Here is an 8,975-nt window from a genome sequence, read left to right as displayed (position 1 = left end):
TTATGTTGGAAAATATCCTCTCAGACATGTGTAATATTGATTTTAGTGCCCTACTAGGAAAGTGCTTAAAAATGTGTGTGAATGTGTTTATTAATAAAGAAATGTATATATACAACAATGTCTTTATTCTTCATTTTAGATTTCTTCTTCGGTGTATAGGCAACTGTCGTAAACCACTAATGCTGGTAGATCATTTGAATTCACTGTATATTGATCTTGATTGGCTGCAAAGTCAGGGTCACATTTTCTACTGTACAATATAACTTCACTCTTGTCATATCTCTTTGTATAGTCAATGATACTATTTACATTCATATTTTGAAATTCACGTGTTTCAATCTGTCTATTTGAAGCAATATCACATACAGTGCTTTCAAATGGTGAATCACATTCGGTAACTGCCAAGTAAAAATCACTAGGTTTATAGTCGTAGTAGGCAGTGCCGTCAAAACGATGACGTAGAAACCAAATTGTCTTGTTACTCCAACAGTTGAATCGTAGACCTGATTCTTCCTCCCAAAATAATTTAAATCCACGACGATACCAATCTCGTAGACATAAACTAAAATCACGTTAGGGGTTCTTTCGAATCATACCTGGATAAGTATTCTCCCACTGATCACATTTGTCATAGTGGCAATTGGAGCATAGATGTCCTCTAGGGTGAGAGTCACAAGCCTCTTCAACACATGAATTAGATCCTTTAATTTGTACTGCATATCCTCTATGTAATTTACAAGGATTGCATAATTTGCACTTTTCATTATAGTCATCAATAATTGTACAATTCTCACTTAATGACCAACTGGCAAGAGGGTGCATGCATAGTGGACATGTATAGAACATTTTTTTTGGTTTCCGATGTCAACTCTCTCACAGCTAAAAAGAAACTGATCCTCGTTCGATAAATTCAGATGGAGAATGGGAGAAGAATAACTCTGTGACGCTACCTCTTTCGAAGGGGGAGCCATCTACATTGAATATATGGCAATGTTTTCAAAAGTATATCAACGGTAATATTCTGCTTTGTTTCGATTAATTTATCAATAAATTGGGTAAAGCATTTGAGTCACGGCATAAAAGCTTCATACAATAGTCCAATGGGGGAGAATCAGTTTTCATTATATTGTCAAGTGTTCCCTGTGAGAATATCTTCCGTTGAAGGGATAACTCGAGAAAATCGTCATCCAGAATCAAATGTTTTTCCATAATCACAAGATTCGACCTAGTTCTCCCTTTCTCAAATTTATTCATCTTTCAATCCTATCACTCTTACTGATATTTATTGTATTTTCGAAACAATTTTATTGTATAATTACAACAATAATATATATTACACATGTACAATTAGCAATATAACTTATTGTCTTCGATGTGCTTCACATTTAAAACACTTTGAAGTCAATTCACATGTGCTATATTAACTCTTATAGCGAAGCATAATTGATTCTCCATTTTAAATTTGCTCAATGATAATACATATCTTGCATATACTTCATCCCATTCAAGACAAAGCCGTGATCCTCTCGTGATTTCCACCGCAATGTTTGGTGCTTTTGTATCATTGCTACCAACTCCACTATCAACTTCTAATAGTGTAAACATTCCACTCATTATTACAAATATACCCTTATAAACGGGTAAAGTAAAACTGTTCTCACTCCTTGAATTCTATTCTCACACTAATAACAACTATAGCAAAAATCCTTCCTTATATTCACTTGATCTTGTCCCGTTAGTGTTTCTGACTCCTATGATTAGCCTAGAAAGAGACACGTGATCCTGTTCTGTTAGAGTCGATTAATTAGCAAATGTTGTTGAACTTATGTCTACATCCAAGAAACAACAAACAAATTGACCAACATTCATAACCATCAAACAAACATCAAAAAGCCAGAAATCACGAAATAACCATATGACCATCATCAAAAAGAACAGAAACAACATCAAATAACCATCAAACAGAACAGAACATGAAAAAAACATCAAATCATATAACCATCAACAAACAGAACAGAAACAACATCAAATAACCATCAAAACATGAAAAAAAACATCAAATAACCATCAAACCATGAACAGAACTATGAAAACAACATCAAATCATCAACCATCAACAAACAGAAACATGAATAAATTATGTGTAATCTGCGCTGGTACTGTCATTCCTACTTTAATATACATATACTGATATTTATTCCTTAAAATTTTTATTAATTTTTGTTTTCTAAAAAGTTATAAGTGAAAACATTTTTTAAAAATTCAGTAACGTACAAATTATATTCTGGCTTTTGGAAACTATAGGGTTTAGAACCCTACTCATGTAGAGTAGGGTATATGAATGAGCCCTTCTTGAAGCTTCTACGACAAAACTTTCTATAAAAATATTATATTCCCCAAGGGCATAACTTACGACCCATGTCATGAGGGCTGGTTTTGAGTTTGATTTAGTTATTTATTGTAATTTCTGTTTGTTTTGGGTTTCATTTATTTATCGATGCTTATTTGTGGTATTTTCAAGCTTTGCAGATTATTTGATTTAATTTTTGCTCATTTTTTGTTTAATGGAGTTCGTTACTTTTCTTTGAAAAACTTATTTTGTGGAAAAAGTTTTTTTTAACTATTTTTTTTGTTTTATATTGACATAGTCTTTTCAGGGAAAAAAAATAACACTTTGAATCTTTTCGTTTTTTTTAAGAATTTATAGTTTGGCCTGCTATTTGTATGCTGGAGAAAATTTTCAGCAATTTTAAATAACATACACCCTTTTAAAAATCTGGACACAAATAGTAGTTCAAAGAGCACTAGCCCTTTGAATTTCCGATTGAATGAGCCTTATTGAAGTTTCTACGACAACGCTTTTTATAAGAACCTTAAACGCCCCCAGGGCATAACTCACAACCCTTGTCCTGAGGGCTGTGGGGGAGTGTCCTCCTCAAAAACATAATTTCTACTTAGAAATCATCTACGCTGAACAAAATGGTTATCTCAAAATTTTTATATTAGATGTGTTTCGGGAAATGGTGGGCGTGGAAGGGGTGTTAGTTGCCTTCCAATCACTTTCGACTATTAAAAAGGGCACAAGCCACTCCAATTTCCAATTGAATGAGCCCTTTTCGAAGTTTCTACTACAACTCCTTCAATACGAAGTGCCCGGGTATGGAAACAATGGCGGTTCAATTTTGAAAATTTTGCAAATCACGGATATTGGTTTATGACCCACTTTTATTGTTGTTAGGTATTTGGTTTTTAACTCTTAGAATTGTTTGGCTTTTATTTGGCTTTTTTTTGAAAAACTTATTTTGTACAAAAAGTTTTTTGAATAATTATTGGTAAAGACAGTGGTTGCAGTGAAGATGTTAAAAGTAGAAAAGACAAGGCCCTATGTGTTTTTTCCCAGTTGAAAAAAAAAATTGGAAGAATAGGAAGATAAGTCTGCGAACTTTTAGTCTGTAAATCAGAGCATTAGAATCTACAGTATGGTTTTGAAGCATGTGCACTCCAAAAACCAAAAGAAGATTTCCTAGATGTTTTCCAGAGAAATTGACTAGAGATTCTTTTCAGTACCCGACTGACTGACCGTGTTTCAAATAATAGGCTACTGGAAAATATTGGTTCAATCTCATTTTCTAAGGCTTTAATAAGAGAAAGGTCGAGATAGCTAAGGCACAATTTGTGGATGAGGGATGACAAGTTACCAAAGATTGTCCTTTTCAGCGAATTGTCTAGGGCTGAACAGAAACTCTCCCACGGTGCCTGTGTGTCTGGATTTGTGTTTGCCTGTCTCTGTGTCTGTCTTTCTCTGTTTTTTGTGGGTTTTTTCTCTCTCTCACATCGACTGTTTGTGTTTGCCTGTGTGTCTCTCCCACCTTGACTGTTTGTGTTTGAATATTTGTGTTTATCTTTGTGTGATTTTGAGTATTAGTATATGTTATTGCGTTTGATTCTCTCTCTCTCTCTCTCTCTCTCTCTCTCACCCTCACTCTCTCTCTCTCTCTCTCTCTCTCTCTCCCTCACTCTCTCTCTCTCTATCTCTCTCTCTCTCTCTCTCTCTCTCTCTCTCTCTCTCTCTCTCTCTCTCTCTCTCTCTCTCTCTCTCTCTCTCTCTCTCTCTCTCTCTCTCTCTCTCTCTCTCTCTCTCTCTCTCTCTCTCTCTCTCTCTCTCTCTCTCTCTCTCTCTCTCTCTCTGTCTCACTGTGCCATAGTGTCTGACTGTGTGTTTGCATGTCTTTGTGTCTATCTTTGTCTTTTGTATGTCTGAATCTGTTTGTTTGTGTGTGTTTTTTCTCTTTTTCTCACTGTACCTGTATGTCTGTCTGTCTCTCTGTCTGTCTTTGTTTGCTTTTGAGTGTTAAACTGTGTGTTTTCTCTGTCTGTCATCTTGTCTATAAGTTCAACTGTATGTTTGTCTGTCTCTGTGTCTGTCTTTGTGTATTTGTTTGGCTGACTCTGTGTGTTTATGTGTGTTTTTCTCTCACTCATTGTGCCTGTGTGTCTGACTCTTTTTGTCTGTCTTTGTGTCTGTCTTTGTGTGTTTGTGTTTCTGACTCTGTTTGTTTGTGTGCGCTTTTCTCTCATCATGCCTGTGTGTCTGTTTTTGTGTTTTGGTGTCTGACTCCGTGTCTTTGTGATTGTGTGTGTTTTTCTCTCTCTCTCACAATGCCTTTTTGTCTGAATGTGTGTTTGCCTGTCTCTATGTCTCTCTTTGTGTGTTCGTTTGGCTGACTTATGTGTTTGTGTATATATTTTTTTCTCTCTTTCACCGTGCCTGTGTGTTTGCCTGTATCTGTGTCTGCTCTTGTGTGTTTTTTTGTGCCTTACTATATGTGTTTGTATGTGTTTTTCTCTCTTTCACACAGTCTTTTGCTTCTGACTTTGTTTTTGCCTGTCTTTGTCTTTGTTTGTTTGACTCTGTGTGTTTTTAGGTGTATTTTGTCTCTCTCTCACCATGCCTGTGTCTTTGAATGTGTGTTTGCCTAACTCTTTGTCTTTTTTAATGTTTGTGTGCCTGACTGTGTGTTTGTTTGTGTTTTTCTCTCAGTCTCATCGTGTCCGTGTATTTGCCTGTTTTTGTGCTTGTCTTTCTTTGTTTGTGTGTCTAACTCTCTGTGTTTTTGTGTTTCTGTCTCTCTCTCGCCGTACCTGTGTGTCTGAGTTTGTGCTTACCTGTCTCTGTCTTTGTGAGTTTGTGTCTGTCTCTGTGGGCTTTTTTATCTCTCTCTCACCGTGTCAATATGTCTGACTGTATGTTTGCCTGTCTTTGCGTGTTTGTGTGCCTGACTCTGTGTGTTTGTGTTCTTGACTATGTGCGGTTATGTGTTTTTTTTCTTTCTCTCACCGTACCTGTGTGTCTTACTGTTTTTCCCTGTCTCTGTGTCTGTCTTTGTATGTTTTTGTGTCCTACTCTGTGTATTTTAGTGTGTGATTTTGTCTCTCTTTCTCATTGTGCCTATGTTTCTGACTGTGTGTTTGCCTGTCTGTGTGCCTGTCTTGGTCTGTTTGTGTGTCTGACTCAAATCTTTTGAGGTGTTCAACATTCAAACAAATACAACTTAAAAACAATAGGGAAATTTTTTTCAAGACAGTGCAATTTAAATCAGTGAATATTTCGGCCCTATGTCCAAGGGCTGTCTTCAGCACAACATTAAAGAAAAAATATATATAAAAACAACCTTACATTAAAATAAGAAGTATAAACTAAAAGTGCTTTTAAAAAACAGTCAAAACAGCCCTAGTATCCTTACTTCAACGAAGTTCAACCAGAACTGATAAATAAAATGACAAGAGAGGATGAAGTCATTTAAACGAAATAAAATGAAATTATTAACTGCAAGTTTTCAAAGCCAATCTTGCTTTTTTAGCAGCTAGTCTTAAAGGCCTTTTTGTAACGGGTTCAATATTATTGTCAATTGGCTTAATAAAATATTTTTTTAGATCATTTTAAATAAAATTTGAGTATAAAGAATTCAGTGAGTATTCTCCTAAGTCTCTATTTAAGGAAATATTTTTATTCATTTTGAACCTAATTTTGATTGATTCTCGGACCACCTGTTTTATCCCAAAATCACTACTAATGAGAGAAGATTTTTCAAAAAGTATTTTGTGGCTGGGATTATCAAATATATGGCTAGCTAAAGCAGAATCAAAGGAGTTATTAGAATTATTAGCAATTAACGCTTTGTCTATGTCTTCTTTATGCTGGTGTATCCGTTTTTCTAGATTCTGATGAGTTCTGCCAACGTAGTAATTGCCACAATCGCATGGTATTTGATAAACCCCTCTTTGGCAAGTAACTGGGGTTTTATCTTTACCGGAGTTGAAGAAATTTGTTATTTTAAAATTATTGGTGAATACTAAATATAAATTGTTTTTTTTGCAAATATTTTTTATTTTTGTGGTGATTCTTTGTATGTACGGAAGATAGATTATATTAGAGGGTTTTTTTCCGGAGCCTAACATTGTGAAAAATCGTTGATTTTACGAAAAGGTCTTTTTAGTCTACGGTTAATCGTATTATCAAACAGTTCGTGGTAACGAACTGTAAGTAAGGAGCGACCCGGCTCAATGGTAACCGAAACTCTAAAAAACGGGATTTTGATACTAATAGATACATCAAAAGAATCAGATTTTAATTCTGATTTCAAATATATAAGTTTCATTAAGTTTAATCTTACCCATCAAAAGATTCGTGCCTGAGAAAATTTGGCTGATTTTCGAAAAAAGGGGGAAAGAACACCTAAAAATTATAGAGCCTTAATGAAAATCACAGCATCAGATTTAGCGTGTTAGAGAACCCTACTATAGAGGTTTCAACCTCCTATCTACAAAAATGTGGAATTTTCCATTTTTTGCCAGAAGAAATATCACGGATGCGTGTTTATTTTTTTGTTTTTTTTTTTTTTTTTTTTTTCCTAGGGGTGATCGTATCGACCCAGTGGTCCTAGAATATCGTGGGAGGGCTCATTTGAATGGAAATTAAAAGTTCTAGTGCCCTTTTTAAGTGACCGAAAAAAATGGAGGGCAACTAGGCCCCCTCCCACGCTCATTTTTTTCCCAAAGTCACCTGATCAAAATTTTGAGATTGCCATTTTGTTCAGCATGGTCGAAAATACGATAAAAATGTCTTTTAGGATGACTTGATCCCCCAAAGTCCCCAGGGGGAGGGCTGAAAGTTATGAACTTTACTCAATGTTAACATATAAGTATTGGTTATTGGGAAGTATACAGACTTTTTCAGAGGAGATTTTTTCTGGTAGGTGGGGGAAGGAGAGGGTCGGGGGCTATATGGAAGGATCTTTCCATGAAGGAAGTTTTCATGGGGGAAGGGACATTGCTATGAAGGGGGCGCCGGATTTCCCAGCATTATTAAAGAAAAAGATCAGGAATTAAATAAAAAAAAACAAGTTTTTCAACTGATCAACTGATTGTGATTAAGAGGTCATTTTAAAGAACTGGAAAAAAAATTCGAACATAGTTTAAAGAGCAGAGTATTGACTAGGGGGCGAACCCCCTAATATACGTGTTAAAAATTTATGAATATAGAAGTTCGTTACGTAAGTTAATTCTAAGTTACGTATATTTATTACTAATAAAAACGTTCGTAAATAAAATTAAACAAGTCTCGAGAAAGCCATTTAACCAAATATAATATGCAAATTTTGTTTTAATTATTCATGTACGGTGAGCCAAAATCAAAACCTGCATTAATTCAAAAACGTTCAAAAATTAAATAAAAAAAACAAGTTTTTTTAACTGAAAGTAAGGAACGACGTTAAAACTTAAAACGAACAGAAATTATTCCGTATATGAAGGGGGCTGTCCCCTCCTCAACGCCTCGCTCTTTACGCTAAAGTTTGACTTTCTCACAACTCTATTTTTTTAAACAATAAAAAAACTTTAGCGTAAAGAGCGAGGCGTTGAGGAGGGGACAGCCCCTTCATATACGGAATAATTTCTGTTCGTTTTAAGTTTTAACGTCGTTCCTTACTTTCAGTTAAAAAAACTTGTTTTTTTTATTTAATTGACAAAAGGAATGGGGTATCCGTTGCCAAAAAGAATATCTCTGATAAAATTTATTTCTGCTTTTATGTATGAATCGGAGCAAATGTTTAGGGCACGGTCAATGAGAGAAGTTACAACTGCTCTTTTAACTTGTGGGGGGTGATTTGATTTAAAATGAAGATATCTATTGTTTTGTGTTGGTTTTCTATAGATAGTGAAGTCAAAATTAGCATTACGGATAATTAGCACATCTAAAAATGGTAGTTTATTTTCAAATTCAATTTCTAGGGTAAACTGCAAATTTCTATCATAAGTATTAAGATGATCTAGGAGACCCCGAAGTTCAGTTTCCCCATAATTCCAAAGTGAAATTACGTCATCCATGTAACGACCCCAATAGACATGTTTTAAAAAATAAGAATTTAATGCCCAATTTTCAAGGTTCTCGACATAAATATTAGCCAGTAGGCCGGATGCTCAGAAGTAGATGTGGCTACTTCTGAGCAATTATTAAAAACCAAAATAGAAGAAAATTATCACTTAATCGAAGACTAAGACTATCCATGTTGTTACATGGATGACGTAATTTCACTTTGGAATTATGGGGAAACTGAACTTCGGGGTTTCCTAAATCATCTTAATACTTATGATAGAAATTTGCAGTTTACCCTAGAAATTGAATTTGAAAATAAACTACCATTTTTAGATGTGCTAATTATCCGTAGTGCTAATAATTTTGACTTCATTATCTATAGAAAACCCACACAAAACAATAGATATCTTCATTTTAAATCAAATCACCCCCCACAAGTTAAAAAAGCTGTTGTAATTTTTCTCATTGACCGTGCCGTAAACATTTGCTCCGATTCATACATAAAAGCAGAAATAAATTTTATTAGACATATTCTTTTTGGCAACGGATACCACATTCCTTTTGTAAATAATACGATTAACCATAGACTAAAAAGACCTTT

Source organism: Artemia sp. Qi Xiang Cuo, chromosome 2, assembly GCF_049724085.1.
Source record: "Artemia sp. Qi Xiang Cuo chromosome 2, ASM4972408v1, whole genome shotgun sequence".
Lineage (NCBI taxonomy): Eukaryota > Metazoa > Arthropoda > Branchiopoda > Anostraca > Artemiidae > Artemia > Artemia sp. Qi Xiang Cuo.
The sequence above is the reverse complement of the archived record's forward strand: the minus strand, read 5'-3'. Positions refer to the sequence as shown.